Source organism: Danio rerio, chromosome 23 (assembly GCF_052040795.2).
Source record: "Danio rerio strain M-AB ecotype USA chromosome 23, GRCz13ab, whole genome shotgun sequence".
NCBI lineage: Eukaryota > Metazoa > Chordata > Actinopteri > Cypriniformes > Danionidae > Danio > Danio rerio.
The window spans coordinates 21,962,103-21,981,580 of NC_141043.1; the positions used below are offsets into that span (position 1 = coordinate 21,962,103).

General features: G+C 36.1%; 1 long non-coding RNA gene across 1 annotated transcript; it reads right to left on the reverse strand.

Moving 5' to 3' along the window:
- Positions 1 to 1,183: 1,183 nt before the first annotated feature.
- On the reverse strand, positions 1,184 to 9,735 carry si:ch211-209j10.6. The gene is made up of 5 exons (NR_170133.1): positions 9,481 to 9,735; positions 8,232 to 8,332; positions 6,218 to 6,394; positions 4,535 to 4,627; positions 1,184 to 1,996 (listed from the first exon to the last, which is right to left on the reverse strand). It is a non-coding gene; the product is annotated as a si:ch211-209j10.6 (long non-coding RNA).
- Between the last annotated feature and the right edge of the window lie 9,743 nt (positions 9,736 to 19,478).

Here is a 19,478-nt window from a genome sequence, read left to right on the forward strand (position 1 = left end):
CTCCACACAGAAACGCCAACTGACCCAGCTGTGGTGTCATCCAATGTTATAGTTATAAATCTGATTGTATTGTTAAAAATTCAATAAAAAACCGAACTGTGATATTCCTGGCATTTAAACAGTATTGCAAACCTTATTGCTTTCATTCTGGCATATAGGAACATTCATATTACAGTAATTCGTCCTTTCTGTCAAAGCCAGATCTTAGCCAAGAAGTTAACCTTGTTTTTTCTTGAAAATGATTTGAGGGTGATGTCATTTATCAACTGAGCCAATAATAGTTTTAGGCTGAATACAAAAAGTGGAAGGGGCTTTTCTAAGTGTTTAATAACAATTCGAGCCAAATGTTTGCTGCTCAGTGGTTAATGTAAACGTATATATTGTTTTACAATTATAGAAATATTCATTTGTCAATGGAGGTGCTTTTCTTTTTGATATAGACCAGAGATGCCCAAAATAGGGCCCGCGGGCCAAAGTTGGCCCATTGTAACCCTTGTCCGCCATTCTATCTGAGAAGAGAGGGAGAAGGCTGGGGCGAATGCCTTAAACAGAGATCATCATTTCTAATTTAAAGTAACCTTTTGTTTGGTTGTTTCTTTCATTGTTGAGCTACAAAAAAAGCAAACTGAAATTAAATGTTTGAAATAAATGTTTTGCATGAATCAGATTTTTAAAAATTGTAAAACTGCTAAAAGATAGAGGACAACGCACAAGACATTGATGAGCAAATCAATAAAAAGTCCATTAGAGGATGTTATTTATTTATTTATTTGTGTGTTTATTTATTTATTTTAATTTTGAAATTTAATTTTGACTCAGTTAACTGAGCCCACACTGAAAAAAATGATTCATTGGATTTACTTAATTTTTTTAAGGCAAGCTGTTGCAAATAATTGAATTGGGTTAAGTTTAAGCAAACAATTTTAGTTGGATTTACTCAATTTATATGTGTTGGATTTAAACAATCAAATTAGGTTGGATTTACTCAATTTATATGTGTTGGATTTAAACAATCAAAATAAGTTGGATTTAATCAATTTTATTTAGTTACATTTATCTAATGAAATTCATTTAGTTCACTATAATTTAATTATGTTATTCCTACTTATATCTATTTATTTTTGATGTCTAAAATGATCATTAAATTGCTTGCAAATACACTTTGAAATGACACTTGACCACATTTGTTTTGAATTCATTTTAATGACTTTTTAAGATGCATTTTTTTTAACAAAACATAAATCACTGCCTAAAAATGCTTTAGCAGCACACCATAACACAATAAACAGTTTGTACAGCACATTTAATTTAAACCAACACATAAAAGAAAACTGTATGAAGTCTTGGAGCAAACGGCAATCCTTATGACACACACACCCCCAATACACAAAATAATCAACTAATTAACTTAAAAAATTTACTCATTAACATATTGAGCAACTACAAGTTGTATGAAATGGAATAAATACAAAGTTTATAGAATGCACATGTTCTCTCTCTCTCTCTCTCTCTCACACACACACACACACACACACACACGCACACCATTTAAAACAAGTTCCTACAGCTAATTAATTTTGCACACAAAGAAAACTGAATTCACTTATTAAACAATTCCTACACTAAACTGCAATTTGTATATGATATACATTTGGTTGTTGAGCATTTATTAACACTTCAATGCTTAAAATTACAGTATCACACTGTTTTCCAGTATGAGAACCTTTGAGGAGAGCTTGTCAGAGTTCATTTGCACAAGTACTTTTTGGGCAAACTCGTAATAGTATTTGAGTTATTTTGGGTAGGCCAAATCAAGCACATAAATTGCCCCCAACATCAGTGCACAGGCTTGTGCAACAGATTTTATCTGTTCAATAATCACTGTTCCATCCACAACGATGCCAATGTCCTCATAATCTCCTCTTTCCTTTTTGATGACACATATGGCCATGGCGGTGTTTGTCAGGTCCTTCAAAAATTCTTCTTTTTGATTGCCCTATATTTAAATAAAAAGAAACCATTATTAGACATTGTTTTTGAAACATATTTTGTAAAAAGTCAGAAGAAATCAAATGTAAATAAAACCAAAACCTTAATGGCCCTCCCCACACCCACATTGATACCTGTGAAATATTATAACAATCATTTATGATTGCATATTGGCGTACATATATTTGTGCATGATCTGCAAGTACGACTTCTTCACAATTATTTACAGGGTTTATTCAGGTTTTATCAGGGTAAATTTAAGATCTTTTAAGACTAACTAAAAATAATTTTGGAAAAAATAATTGAAAGGCAAACAATACAGTAATACGTTGAAAACTAAATATAATGTCAAGGAAGCATTATTGCATTATTATTTAAATAATATTACCCAAGGTTTAAGGCTTGAAAACCACAGATTTGGCCACTTGAATGTGGAAATACCTTCTGATCAGACCCACTGTATATCAATATACCCGGTCACAATTGTTCACCTTAACCCTTCTGTATTATTTAAATTTACTACCCTTTCCTTTTGATAGTTTTATGTTAGTTGCTGTTTTTTTGCCCCATTGACTTCCATTAAAACATTTTTTGGATGGAAATCCATGACAGCATGTAATCACGCATTGTTGCTGGTTATCTTCCCTTTTTGGTAAATGTATATTTTGTCATTTTTACTGTTGATGATCAGTTGACAGCATAACCATTTAGATAGTCCTGTGCAAAAAAGTTTCTGGCTTTTATATTTTTTGAGTTCTTTGGAGTATTAACAGTAAATGATAGTGTGTGTGTGTGTGTGTGTGTGTGTGTGTGTGTGTGTGTGTGTGTGTGTGTGTGTGTGTGTGCATAAATACACTTACTATGTTTACTATATGTCTGAAAAAATGTAAATAAGCAACTTTCAAAACAATGTGTGCAAAAGTCTCACTTTCATGAGCTCAAACAAAGAAATCTGTCTCCAAATTAATATTCTCAACAGCACACAAGGCTTAAGAATAATTGTGCACAAGTAAAATAAACATCAGCGAATGAAATTCAGTAGAAATGTCACACCTTGATGCAAAATTTAAGACCTCTCAAATTTAAGACTTTTTATGACCTTAAATTGTAAAAATCTAATTTAATACTTAAGACTTTTCAAAGACCCACAGGACCTCTGCAAATAATAAAAAAAAGTACAATGATAATAAAACAAATTTAATTGGACAAATTAATAGACATGTATATTTATTTAATTAGTATTTTTACGTGTCATTAATTAAACCAAAATAATTTAAATATATTAAGTATATTTTAAATGTATAAAAGTAAATATACAAATTTAAAACTTGAATTCATACTTTAAAAAAACGTCATGTTTCATTATTAGATTAAACATTTTTGAAGAATTATTCAGCAATACATTTTTGATTGTTAGTACGGCCACCCATTGACCTAAAAATGTAATACAAGTCAAGTTGCTTTTAAACAGTAATTTTAATCTTAACATAAACATAAATTTTCTCTTTTTTGGAAAAAAGTGGTTTACTTGTAATTTTGTGACTATTTGTTTGTAATTTAGAAATAATAATACTGTTTAGAAAGACTAAAACAGGGGTGTCCAAACTCCTTCTTGGAGGGCCAGTGTTCTGCCGATTTTAGCTCATCCTTGCAGGTGTGTTGAGGCAAGATAGTTTCTAGATCACCTAGTAAGAGCTTGATTAGCTAGCATAGGTGTGTCTAATTGGACTTGGAATTGGAATTGCAATTGGAACTAAACTTAGCAGGACACAGGCCCTCCAGGACCAAGCTTGGACACCCCTGGATTAAACAATGAATATCTCTGGGGTCAAACACAGATCTGAACCCAATGCTGAGAACGTCAAAGGATTAAGAAACATATGCATCTTTTAATCATTTAGTATTTTTAGGCATACTAATATTAGGCACATATTGTGATTTTCAAAAAGTATTACATCGCTTTGTAAATGTTTATTATTACCATTTGTTGAGTCTCCCAATACTATTTGATATAGTCAAGCGATGTGATGTCACACTCAACAAGCTGATAGTTTTCTCATGGTTCAATAACAGTGTGTATTACCATTACAATGCAAGAGTTTGAGGCAAAAGATAATAGGTTGCTCTTACGCGTGTAGTGACCAATGGCATTTTTTTTTAACTTCATGTACAAATAAATGGAAATAGAAAGCATTTGAAAAAAAGAAAAAAGCCATTGACATACAGTGAAAACGCTATTTTCAAATTCTTTAAAATTAATTTTGTTTTTGAGATATTAAAATATTTTGTTCATTGTTCTATTCATACTTTTGCATTGAATTAGTATGCAACTTACTTGCACGAATCTAGCAAGTGTTTGTGCAGCGCAATGTGATTTGAATAGACCATAATGTGTTCAACATTAGGTTCACCTATTAATTCAAATATGGCACTCAAAAAAGTTTCTGTTTGTCTCATTGGCCACTGTAACCCCACCCTCAGCCTCTGAACAAAGCAGTTCTTTCTTATAGCCCAGGTGCAAGCACTAGTACTATGATGCACTCACCATGTATTCTTTCACCAGGCATGCCTCATCCTCACCAAGGTAAGTAAAGAGAGCTTGAAGAATAGACGCTCTTTTGACATGGACATTGGTTGTCTGTAAATAATACAAATTTGATTAGTTAAATACATAAATGACAAATTGGAAAACGTTAAGAAATGTATTAGATTAGATTAAACTTTATTGTCATTACACATGTACAAGTACAATGCAACGAAAATCAGTTTAGGTCTAACCAGCAGTGCAATAGCAGCAAGTGCAGGATACAGGTATAAGTTATAAAGTGCAGATATAGAAAAACTTTAGTGATATTTACAGATGAATGTACTATCAACATTATATACAGGTTGTATTAGCTATAAACAGAAATTTAAAATAAATTATTATATGTACAGGTTGCTATTAATAATCAGAAGTGTACAGGTAGATAAACAATTACAAGTGTACAGTATATGTATAGTTCAAATGAATGAATCAGTCTAATGTAGTGCAATGAATGTGTAATTTTTCAATGTGCAAATGTTAAATAGTGCAATGATAATGAGGAGTACAAGTTATGAGGACAGTGGGGGTGTATTAGGAGGGCAAAATAATTAGTGGGGGATAGAGTTGAAAAAGGGACAGCTCTGAGGAAAGTGTTGTTCCTTAAGGCTGATTTATACTTCTGCGTCAAACGCACGCCAATGCTACGGTGCTGACGCATAGCCCTTCGCCGTGGCCGTCGGCGTCGCTGACGTGCACCTCTCAAAAAATGTAACTACACATCGCAATGACACGTAGCACAAGCTCTGTGATTGGTCGGCTTGGTAGTGGCCAAGTGGACAGATGATGTATCGCCTCCCTGTAGGCCGTCTCATCATTATTGCTGATTAGACCAATCACTGTGGTGTCATCTGCAAATTTGATGATGATGTTGGATCTATTCACAGGCCTACAGTTGATAGTAAAAAAGAAGTAGAGGAAGAGGCTCAGCACACAGCCCTGTGGTACACCAGGGTTGAGTGTGAAGATGGTGGAGCAGATGTGGCCTGATCTAACATTCTGAGGTCTTTTAGACAGAAAGTCCATAATCCAGTTGCAGAGAGACGTGTCGATATCCAGGTCTCTAAGTTTATTCATTAACTAATGCCGAGTTCAATTTGAAAGTAGTCGTTGCTGCTTTATTTTCACTGCAAGATGGATCGGCGACAGGGACTTGAACATTGCATGACTTTACAATAGGAAGAATCGCCGACAACTTCGTCTAAACTACGTCTCACAACCCAAAAACCATCTGTTTGACCAGGCCGTGGATTAATGCTAATATTGCAAATAATGTTACATTTCTTACACAGACCAATCGTTTCACTTTACAGGACCTTCATCAGGAGCCATGGCTTTAGATTTGGACTTTATTCTTAAACTGAAAAACCCATCCTCATTCGCTGCCATTATTTGGATCACCATGTACCACAGATTCAGCTAAAAATCATCAGTAGTGTTATATTAACATTAAGTTAAATAAATATTAATTTATTTTCTTCTCGGCTTAATCCCTTTATTAATCTGGTGTCGCCACAGCGAAATGAACCGCCAACTGATCCAGCATGTTTTACACAGCGGATGCCCTTCCAGCTGCAAACCATCACTTGGAAACATCCATACACTTTCATTTACACACACACACACTACGACAATTTAACTTACCCAATTCCCCTATAGCGCATGTCTTTGGACTTGTGGGGGAAACCGGAGCACCCGGAGGAAACCCATGCGAACGCGGGGAGATCATGTAGACTCCACACAGAAATGCCAACTGATCCAGTCAAGAATCGAACTAGCGACCTTCTTGCTGTGAGGTGAGAGCACTTCCCACTGCGCCACCTGTTAAATAAATATTTTTAAAAATAAAAAGAATTAATAACTGAAACCAGCTCAAATGTTATCGATTATTTGTCATATGCCATGTCCCGAATAAAACACGTTACCGTAATGCACAACTGTTAGTCATTTGAGACTCCTTTATTACAGCACTCCCACAAGTTTCTCTCTTGCTTTCACAAATAAAATTATACATTTTTAATGTATATCCATTATTAATAGCCTATCTAAGTTTTGCCCAGCTAGCAAAACCTGCAGGTAAAGGTAGCCTATAAGCATATTTTTTTCAGTGCATGCATTGACTGCATCGTCAAATACATAGAATATAAGTATGTTTGTGGCATGACAAGCATGGACATGAGCATTATTCAGAACATAGCCTATATATTTATTTTTAAAATGTTATATTTAGAAGTTAAAACTATATTAAATTTCAACTTGCAGTAATAATCTAAACATTAAACTTTGCCTCGATGTTGTGCACTTAATATTCTTTAACACACCTAAATCTGACGATTGTCCCTTACATGTATATTACATTTATAATGATACTCAAATTTATTTAATCAACAGACTGTTTACTTGTGAATAGTTTGTTTAGTTACACTATATTTAAAGTGATTTCTTTTTTCGACTACCTTGTAATTTAACATGTTCAGCCAAGATAAAGACATGTAAAGGCTGATTTATACTTCTGCGTCAAATGCACGTGTATGGTCCGACGCAGCCTGCGCGCAGTTGAATAGCCCTTGCCGTGGCGCATCTCTCCAAAAATGTAACTACACATCGCAACAACACGTAGCGCACGTTCTATTAGTGGGCTTGGTAGCGCTTACGTGTGTGGGCGGGGTTGAGAGCCACGCCAACCCATTGGAGCTAGTGTTTACAAGTGTAGAGTCCCATGAAATAGCTCCAGGTGGAAACTGTTGCTTTGTGTTTACCTTATGATTAAAGTTGTTGCATGACCGCCAGCTACCGCCTCAGAATGAGCGAGTTTTATCCGCTTGTTCATTAAGGTAGTGTTCAGAAAAAACAAAACCCAAGCGAAGAAACTCCATACAGAGGGAACATATAAACCTACTGCTTTTGTAAGTGTTATTGTAGAACAACACAAACAGCGCGCACAAGTTTAAGTGCTCAGCTGCACACAGGGCAGGCGCAGTAGGTCACGCCAATCACTCAACGCAGAAGTACAAACCAGGCTTAAGGCCGAATTTCTATTGTGCAATTTTGAGCCAAATTCTGATGCGACACTTCTTTGAATCAAATTAAATTTCAACTTTGATATTTGCTGTGCTGTGTTGATGCAATGTACAGGAGGAAAAAAAAAGGTGAATAACCTCTCTTGGTTGGCAGATAGTCGAATCATTTTATGGCAGGTCAGACATTTTGGTCGCCTCTCTTGAGAGAATCACGGAGTTGAATCAAAGTTGAACTCTGTGTTTGTGCTCTTACTGCACCCTAGTACTGTGAAAACTAGGGAAGCAACAATAACATTTACTTATTCTTTACTTGTCACAAACCTGTTTGAGTTTCTTTGTTCTGATAAACACAACATAAGATAATTTGAAAAATGATGAAAACCGGTAACCATTGACTTCCATAATATGTTTTTCCTACTATGAATGTCAATGATTACTGGTTTCTAACACTCTTCAAAATATTTTGTCTTGTGTTCAACAGATAAAAGAAACTCAAAGGTTTGGAACCATGGAAACATGGTGAGTGAATAGTGAGTAAATTTCCTTTTTTGGGACTATTTAGATTTTTCAGAGCAACATATTCAGTTAAGAAACTGTTTACTGTAATGTGTAGTGATAAATGTTTTGCAGTTACTTACCATAAAAATGTTGATGGAAAATTCCAACTGCAGTACTGGACAGAAAATGTGTTTAAACCCCTGACCAAGGAACTCAGCAAAGGAAACTTGTTGTACAGTACCTCAAATGAAAGGAAGCACATGATTATCATTTAGGTTCAAAATTCAGCATAAGTTACAACATGACCAACTTCTTAATCAACATATTGTTTACCGATTAATTATATTAGGCAACATACATTTAGATAAATTACTTATTGAACAAATTGCTGAACGTGATTAATATGATTAAGATAATCGTCACTGGCTGATTGATACGATATAAAGTCTGTCTCAGACCAGTCAAAGCACTGCATTAAATTCCATTCTTCAACGCCATGTCTTAAAAATGTCAATTTATTTTAACCACAATATTTTCCATGAAGTTTTAGCACTCGTCTGCATGTGTTTTACGTTTGAACAACTAAATGATTGCTTCAGCTTATTTAAAGGATATTATTTTAATTAAATTACATTATCGTTGATGTAAAAGGCACTTTATGAATATGGAAAAAGTCACATTAAGTTAACCCCTGCGCTGGACGTTTATCGGTGGCTGATAAACACTTGCTGTGAATATAAGTTAGCCTATTAAGTGCATTATAACCCCAAAGACATAATTACAGCATCTCACGTAAAAAAATAAAGAACTATAAATGGACGCCCTTTACGTTAAAAGTTAATGTTACGCCAGTATGGGCACACATTCGACAACCTCCTAAGACAGTCAGTAGTGCCCTAACGCCAGACCAAATCGTTCTATAACAAAATCTGTATGGTACTGTCCGTTCACAACTATCTAAACGCATGCTTAATGTTAACCATAGTAAAAGCCACGGTAAATTCACAAAGGACTGAGCTAACGTTAGCAACGAAGCTTTTTTCGTTTGGAATGGCGGATCACGGACACTGTCGTCACATCAAAGAAAATGCTTATTCTCTTGAAAATAGCCATTTACTTCATTAAAAAACATTATATATCAAGTCTACATAACTACATTCTTGCTAAAAAGAATCTTTAATATATTCTGCGACATAAAAACGAGATTTGTCAAACCGTGTGTAACGTTAACTGTTAGCTTAACTTGCGAGCGCGCTCGACGGCTGGTCGCTGTGAAATTTAAAAACGACCAAAATAGACAGTCCGAACGAGAGACCATTTTATGCGTTTATGTTACCCACAAAGTTTTTCTTTAATAAACAGTCTGGTACAATATAAAATGTGACTTACTGTGCAAATGGATGTACAGAAATCCGGCTGTGGCGTCTTGCTTCAATCTGACTGGATTCTGTAAACCTTCCTTTGGGCTTTGGCGCCGAGGCAACGGAACATAACACGCATGCGCACAAAGCTAACATAATTTTTTCTAATAGACTTTAATTAATTAATTTAGATTGGTTCAAAACACATCTAATTCACTTAAACCCGATTAATAATAATTGAATAAAATCAACAACTAAATTAAATTGTTTAAAATAAACTAAATTGAATTATGTTTAATTTAATAGAGGCCTAAATCATTTTTTTCAGTGCAGGCTTCATCTTCTGCTTAATCTAAGTACAAAATCAGTCATAATATGAGAAGAAAGCACACCTTGTATATATAAAAACATCTTCTACTGTTTTTATTTAACACTGTGAGGTGTTGAGCCATCTCTCATGCTGATCTTGTTTTGTGTTTAAGTGCTCATTATACATTTTTAGCAGACGGATGATCCGTATGGCAGTTTGGTATAAAAAGAAACGACAACATACAATTGTATACAATATGTAGCCATGAACATTCATTTTGTTTGCCCTGTTTTTGTTGTTGTTGTTGTTGTCACTGTTGGAGAGTAGCTAGCTACAAGTAACTTAGCTATTACCCAGCAGGCACAGGATGTCATCATGTCAGATTGACAATGTACCCCAATGTCTAGGGACTTTGCTTTTTTTTCTGGAAATGAAAATTATGTTAAAGTCAGAACGTTAGGCCGACATCAATATCCAACGTCGGAGAGACAGTGTGTTTCGGTTACTTTCCAACGCATCCTAAAATCCAACCAAATATCAACATCTAATGATGTTACAGCTTGACGTTGTGTGGACATTACCACTATGACATCTATCGGATATTGTATTTTGGTTGCCATGATGAATAAATGTCAGTATTTGATGTTAATATGGCATTGGCTCGAGGTTGGATTTTGGTCACTGACAACTTAAATGTAACCTATTAACATCTTAAAACATTATAACGTTCAATGTTTAGTAGCTTGAACGTTGCTCAGCTGCTTCAGATCCAATGTAGCATTTTTAGAAGATACTGTAGTTACTTTTTCCAGCAAGTAGTGAGTAGTGATATAGTCATGTGTCAATTTTGTTTCTTCAGAAAATGCTATCATGTGCTTAAATTATTTTGTTATTGCAATGCTACTTTGATGCAGTTTTGCATTTTAACTCTTGACAGGCTGGGAAATTTGAAAACTATGTGCAATAAAACATTAAGCTTTAACATCATACTTGTTTTGCACTATTTTTAGGTACTAAATGTTTGAAGCTTTTGTGATATATGCCTTTGTGGAAAAGTAGTGCAATGTACCTATTTTTTAGAAAGTACTTGTGGTGTGGCTACTTTTTCAGTAAATTTGTTAAAGTTTTTGTTGTTTTGTGATGAAAAGCTTGTAGCTTTTTAAGCTATGAGATTATAGCTTTGCAAACACTGTTTTTTTTACTACTAGCCACTGTCTTATGTTTATGAATCATCAAAGACCAGAATTTCAGCAAAAAATATACAATACTCACAAAATAAATACTTACAAAAAAGTTAACTCCATCTTGGATATCTTAAAATTGATTTAGTAAAATAAACATAAAACAATTATTATAAATCACTTTTATAATAGGAATAACACTTTAAATAGTATGCTTAAAAGTGAATACTTTCACACTCCTACACTGGTTACCTTTCGCAGAAACCTACGATCTCTCTCACCCAATAGACTATCCACCATTGTTTCAGACTCTCTTCCTCCATCTCGCAAACTCACTGCACTTGATTCGAACAGTGCCAATAATACACTCTGCTCCACACTAGCATCATGTCTAGACCGATTATGTCCTCTTGCATCCAGGCCAGCCCGTGCCAGTCCTCCTGCACCCTGGCTCTCGGATGCTCTCCGTGAGCATCGCTCAAAACTTCGGGCTGCGTAGAGAATTTGGCGGAAAACTAAAAATCCTGCACATCTCTTAACATACCAAACTCTTCTGTCCTCTTTCTCAGCTGAGGTTACTTCTGCAAAGCAGACGTATTACCGTCTGAAAATCAACAATGCCACTAATCCTCGCCTACTTTTTAAAACATTTTCCTCCCTCCTCTATCCTCCTCCTCCACCCGCATCCTCCACACTTACTACTGATGACTTTGCTACATTCTTCTGCACCAAAACTGCAAAAATCAGTGCTCAATTTGCTGCACCTACAACAAACACGCAAGATACAACACCAACACCACACACACTCACCTCTTTTTCTCAGCTCTCTGAGTCTGAGGTGTCCAAACTTGTGCTATCTAGCCATGCAACCACCTGTCCACTCGATCCCATTCCCTCTCATCTCTTGCAAGCCATCTCTCCTGCAGTCATACCAACACTGACTCACATAATTAACACATCTCTTGACTCTGGTTTATTCCCCACTACATTTAAGCAGGCTAGGGTAACCCCACTGCTAAAGAAACCCAACCTGGACCATACGCTACTTGAAAACTACAGACCAGTATCCCTGCTTCCATTCATGGCCAAGATTCTGGAGAAAGTAGTGTTCAATCAAGTCCTGGACTTTCTTACTCAAAACAATCTCATGGACAACAAGCAATCCGGCTTTAAGAAAGGCCACTCAACTGAGACTGCCCTGCTCTCGGTCGTGGAGGATCTCAGACTGGCTAAAGCAGACTCTAAATCATCAGTCCTCATTTTGCTGGACTTTGACACTGTCAACCACCAGATCCTGCTATCTACGCTTGAGTCACTGGGCGTTGCGGGCACTGTTATACAATGGTTCAGATCTTACCTCTCTGACAGGTCATTCAGGGTGTCTTGGAGGGGAGAGGTGTCCAACCTACAGCATCTAAACACTGGGGTACCTCAAGGCTCTGTTCTTGGGCCACTTCTCTTCTCCATCTACACATCATCTCTAGGACCAGTCATCCAGAGACATGGATTCTCCTACCACTGCTATGCTGATGATACCCAGCTATACCTCTCTTTTCATCCTGATGATCCCTCGGTTCCAGCTCGTATCTCAGCCTGCCTGTTGGATATTTCACACTGGATGAAAGATCATCATCTTCAGCTGAACCTCGCAAAAACGGAAATGCTTGTAGTTTCTGCCAACCCGACTCTACACCATAACTTTTCAATCCAGATGGATGGGGCAACCATTACTGCATCCAAAATGGTGAAAAGCCTTGGAGTAACGATTGATGACCAACTAAACTTCTCTGACCACATTTCTAGAACTGCTCGATCGTGCAGATTTGCACTCTATAACATCAGAAAGATCCGACCCTTCTTATCTGAACATGCAGCTCAACTCCTTGTTCAAGCTCTTGTTTTCTACAAACTGGATTACTGCAACTCTCTACTAGCTGGGCTTCCAGCTAACTCTATCAAGCCTCTTCAACTGCTCCAGAATGCAGCAGCACAAGTTGTCTTCAATGAACCTAAACGAGCACATGTCACTCCGCTGCTAGTCCGTTTGCACTGGCTGCCAGTTGCTGCTCGCATCAAATTCAAAACTCTGATGTTTGCCTACAAAGTGACTTCTGGCCTAGCACCTTCTTATCTGCACTCACTTCTGCAGATCTATGTGCCCTCCAGAAACTTGCGTTCTGTGAATGAACGTCGCCTCGTGGTTCCATCCCAAAGAGGGAAAAAATCACTTTCGCGAATGCTCACGCTCACGCTCAATCTGCCCAGTTGGTGGAATGAACTCCCTAACTGCATCAGAACAGCAGAGTCACTCGCTATTTTCAAGAAACGACTAAAAACTCAACTATTTAGTCTCCACTTCACTTCCTAATCTGCAATTGCCTCTTTGAATATCACACTAACTGTACAAAAAAAAAAAAACTACTAATACTTCCCTACTTAGACTTTACAGACCTGAAACTTGCCTTTAGTACTTATTCATTGTTGCTCTTAGTTGTGTAAATTGCTTCCTTGTCCTCATTTGTAAGTCGCTTTGGATAAAAGCGTCTGCTAAATGACTAAATGTAAATGTAAATGTAAATGAATACCTAGTGAGCGATTGACTAGTGTTATTACAAAGGTGATTTTCTTTAAAAACGATGTTAAATAATGTTGGTACCCCAAAGGTTTTGGTGCTTATTGACTTCCAGTAAACAAAACCACAACAATAAAACATTGCTCAAAATATTCTTTAGTCCACACTAAAAAAGCTTACTCAGGAATTTGGAATGACATTGAGTTGAGTAAATGACTGAATTATCCTTTTCGGGAGAACATTTCCTTAACCGGCACACAATTTTAAAGTCTTTTCTTATTATACCTCCAAATTACATCTACAACAGCCACATCTTCTCATTGAGGCAGAGACTGGCAGAAAGCCAATCCTCCAGGATGCTGCTATTTAATCACCAATGACAGTCCCTCTCTCTCTCTCTCTCTCTCTCTCTCTCACACACACACACACACACACACACACACACACACACACACACACACACACACACACACACACACACACACAGATTTTCATTCTCACATAAACAAATACTATTTTCCCTTTCCCTGTCTGCCAGCTATTCATAGCACCCTGACTCAATACTATTGGACGATGGACCCATGGGAAAGGGTCCACTCAGCTGGGGTTGGGGAAGGTTCTCTTATCTCTTACCTTTTAATATCCCTTCGTTTAAAACAGAAAGAGGGTGGCAAGATGAAACAGGAAAGATAAGGCCATCAGCTTTGGATAACGGAAATCCACAGTAGGTAGACAATGAGAAAACACCAGATGACAACAGCAATCAATGGGTGAGATATTTCATAGATGATAAAACGCTCCACATGCTGGACTAAAGCCACAGAGCATCCATTACAGCTTTTAGCTTGTGGCATTTTGAGATAAAAAAAATAAATGTGAAAATGTTTTGACTAAGCATAAGTTCACAGTCGAGTGCATTTCTATAAAGCTTCAAGAGAAAGAGCAGAGCATTCTCTTATCAGTACACAAACACTCTCTATACACCATCACTGTATTTTAAGCAATGGTTCACTCAGAAATGAATATGAAGTCATTTTAAACCCAAACTCATGTCTTTCGTAACACATATAATTTTTTTCTTCTTCTTTTGAGGAAACGTTAAACAGAATGTCTGAGCAGTTGTTTAAAGATAATAAATTGTGATCATAATAAATGGTAAACCAACACCCTGTTAAATTAATTTATCACAGTAAAAAAGACAGCTATGGGAAAATATACTGCAAAAAATATGATAAAAATGGTAGGGTAATGATAGGTAACAATATAAAACGTGAATCAGACTTCATCATGACTGTCCATAATTGCTAAACATAAAATATAAAAATGTTTCAGAACGCTTATAATGCTGTCTGTGTAAAGTGTTTTTTTTTTTTTTGCACCTTTTAAAGCTTTAAGCACCTTATTCTTTTATTGTATGTAAAAATAACATTTTGAACATTCTTCTCAATATCTTCTATTACAGTATGTTTCACAAAAGAAAGAATGGCTTTGAACAATACAAGTAATTTTTTTATATTTTAGTGACAATATACACTGTTAAAAAATTTTGTTAAAGTAAAACAGCGTTGTTAAATTACAGACATTTACTGTAAAATAACGGACATCAAATTACAGACAATTACTGTAAAATAACAGACGTTAAATTACAGACATTTACCGTAAAATAACGGACATCAAATTACAGACAATTACTGTAAAATAACAGACGTTAAATTACAGACATTTACTGTAAAATAACAAACAGTAAATTACAGACATTTTACCGTAAAATAACGGACATCAAATTACAGACAATTACTGTAAAATAACAGACGTTAAATTACAGACATTTACTGTAAAATAACAAACAGTAAATTACAGACATTTACCGTAAAATAACAAACGTTAAATTACAGACATTTACCGTTAAATTACGGACATTAAATTACAGACAATTACTGTAAAATAACAAACGTTAAATTACAGACATTTACTGTATAATAACAGACATTAAATTACAGAAATTTATCTTAAAATATCAAGCATTAAATTACAGACATTTACCATAAAATAACATAACTTAAATTACAGACAATAACGGCCGTTAAATGTTTATTTTTAAGTGAATTAATATACACTGTAAAAAAAAAAAACGGAAAAAAAGGTAAAATAGCGCTGTTAAATTACATTTCCCCTAAAATAACGGCTGTTGAATTACAGACATTTACTGTAAAATAATGGACGTTAAATTACAGACATTTAGCGTAAAATAACTTCTGTTAAATTAGAGACATTTACTGTAAAATACAAACATTAAATTACAGTTATTTACTTTAAAATAATGGACTTTAAATTACAGAAATTTCCCATTGAATTGACAGCCATTGAATTACAGACATTTCTTTAAATAAAGTTTTTAGATAAATTTCTCTTTAATTTACCACTTGTTATTTTACGGTAAATGTATATAATTTGACGAACGTTATATTACTTTTTTACAGCTGCCAGGAAAAAAACGTACAATAAAATTTTTTTTTACAGTGTAATACAAAAGGCCTAATTTAGACTAAATTAAAAGATTAAAAGTGACGTGACATCATTTTCACAACATTTACAAAGCTTTTTTTTTATTTTACCTTCATTTTTAAACCATGTTCACACATAGCTTTTGGGTTCAGATAGGACCAGATGATGCTGTCATGATTTTGTTTTATCCTCACTATAGTTTACAAATCTGCTAGACATCAGCTTGGTGTGTCCAAGCTTAATTTTAATGCAAATCAACGCTGAGACTGTTTTATGTCTTATACTGTAATACCTGTGAGCAATGTAGCAATCTGAAAGCGCTGCCTATATAAATAAACACGACATGATTTGACTTTGACATGTTTTGAGAAGCCTGTGTAAACATATTCACTTTGCTATTATCAGATTTTTTCTTAACCTTTGTTTTCCCACAGCAATCATTTTTATTGCTGTGTGTGTTATTAACAAAAATAAAGCACAACACATACAATCATCTAATCATTGCTTTCAGCAGCATGTGATGTCAATGTTGGGATGTTCACTAGCAGTATCACTTTTCAAGGTATTTCAATCTTTGTTTTGATGACAACAATGAAGGGCAAAGAGCTTTATCAAATGTTTAGGGGCTTAAATGAATAGTTCAGCCAAAAAAATAAAAAATTATGCACCATTTACTTACCCTTAATTGGTTTCAAACCTTTATTACTAGCATCTGAAGAAAAACAAAACCGTTCATCAAAGTTCTTGTCTTTGCCTTGTCTTTCACCAGTTTTTCTCTCAGGACAACATTGATTTACCTTTTTGATCCACTTCAAATGTTGACTAGTATATATGTTTTTACTTCACTTCAACACATTAAGAAGACTCTGAAGAATGCTGGTAGCCATTAACAATAATAGAAGCAAAAATACAATGGAAGTCAATAACTCCATGTTTCTAACATTGTTCAAAATCTCTTCTTTTGTGTTCAACTTAAGAAAGGAACTCAAACCGGCTTGGGAGGGTGGAATAAATGATGGCAGTGAAGTACTTTTTGCTCTCGATCGTCAGATCTCTTTTTTGGACTTTGGTGCTTTTCCTGTTTCTAGTGAAGTGAATGAATGATTCCACCCAGCAGGACAACGACAGAGAGATCAGCAGATGCCAGGCAGTGGAGACTCAAGCTGAATTAAACAGGTTTGACCACCCTAACATCCCCCATAAACACACACACACACACACACACACACACACACACACACACACACACACACACACACAAAAAAACTCACTCTCTCACACAAGCTCCACCTACTCTCTGTCAGGAAATAGAGACAACATAAACAATGGTTCTTTCAAAGTCAAGGCTGCCTCATGCTCATTAGTATCGGTTTTGTTTTTGTCTATTTATATGCTAGCTAGCACATTTGTATACGAATCCAAGCCACTATTGTGTCAGGCGTATTGTTGTTTAGGGAGTTAAAGCGTACTTGAATTACACGTGTCTGCGAATGTGAGCACTTGACTCTGTATTTAACTTCACTGGCTTTTGTGTGAATTGTTCATGTTGCATATAATCATCCTAAAAAGTGCATGTGGAAGTAGAAAGAGGAAGAGTTCAGTTTTGATGGCATCGTTGAAGATGTCACCCGAAAGGTCAAAGACTTTAGCAGATAAACACTGACCGTGAGCAGGCAAATAAAGGCAGTGAAGAAATGTTGGAATGACAATGTGATTTTCACAAATGAAAAACAAACCTTAAAGGTGCAGTCCTTAAAACAAGACAGGAAAAGTTTTTTGACTTGTCATAAAGTAATTTTTCTTTCTAATTTAACTGTTTTGTTGCTTTTCATCATTATTTTTGCATGTAGATTTTAATTCAAATAAATATTTTTAAAGGCTGTTTTCTCAAAAAAAAAATAAGTTAAAAACACAAGCATTAGATATGCTTGATGCTAATAGCAGATTAGGCATGCTGTCCCAGAAGAGAACCCTGAGCTTGGAGATAATAAAGCCCTGGGCTCCCACCTGGTCAATATGCATATAAGGGGGTGCGAGATCAGGTAAGACTCGAGAGCTCCCCCTGGTAAAGGGACGAAAAGTAGGAGATGGGGTGGAAGGGGGGATACTTCCAAAATTAAGATAAGGTAGTAGGGTGAAATCGGTAAATTTATTTTAAGTTTGAATCAATCTGATTTAATTATTACTGATTACGGATGAGAGGCCAGCCGCGATCAATCATATCACATGCACTTCTTGAAATCAGGCGCAGTAGGTATTGCTGTCACCTCACAGCAAGAAGGTTGCTGGTTCGACTCTCGGCAGGGTCAGTTGGCATTTCTGTGTGGAGTTTGCATGTTCTCCCCACGTTTACGTGGATTTTCTCCGATGCTCTGGTTTCCACCACAGTCCAAAGACATGCAGTACAGGTGAACTGGCTAAGCTAAATAGTCCATAGTGTATGAGTGTGAATGAGTGTGTATGGATGTTTCCCAGAGATGGGTTGCAGCTGGAAGGGCATCCGCTGCGTAAAACATTTGCTGGATAAGTTGGTGGTTCATTCCACTGTGGTGACCCTTGATTAATAAAGGGACTAAGCTGAAAAGAAAATGAAGGAATGAATCTCCCTTATTTTCAACAGCATTTACATAGACCAAACATTACAGAACATATCTATATTCTAAAGGTTTTTACTGAGGGAAATATATTCATTCATTCATTCATTCATTTTCTTTTCAGCTCAGTCCCTTTATTAATCTTGGATCGCTACTGTGGAAGGAATCACCGGGAAATACATGTTCATTTATAATTTGCCGGATTCATTCTAATTCATACTAAAAGAAATTCATTCATTCATTCATTTTGTTGTCGGCTTAGTCCCTTTATTAATCCGGGGTCGCCACAGCGGAACGAATCACCAATTTATCCAGCAAGTTTTTACGCAGCAGATGCCCTTCCAGCCGCAACCCATCTCTGGGAAACATCCATACACACATTCACACACTATGGACAATTTAGCTTACCCAATTCACCTGAACCGCATGCCTGTGGGGGAAACCGGAGCACCCGGAGAAAACCCACGCGAAGGCATGGAGAACATGCAAACTCCACTAAGAAACATCAACTGAGCCGAGGTTCGACCCAGCGACCTTCTTGCTGTGAGGGGACAGCACTACCTGCTGCGCCACTGCCTCACCCTCTAAAAGAAATTGTGAAAGTTAATTTTGTTTCTCATGCAATAGTTATCTTATTTTTTCATCATTGTTTATTTAATGGATTTGGTGACACGGTGGCTTAGTGGTTAGCACTGTCGCCTTAAAGTAAGAAGGTTACTGGTTCAAACACCGACTGGGCCATTTGGCATTTCTGTGTGAAGTTTGTATGTTCTCCCTGTGTTCGCGTTGGTTTCCCCCAGGTGCTCCAGTTTCCCCCACAGTCCAAAACACATGCGCTAAAAGCGAATTGAATAAACTAAATTG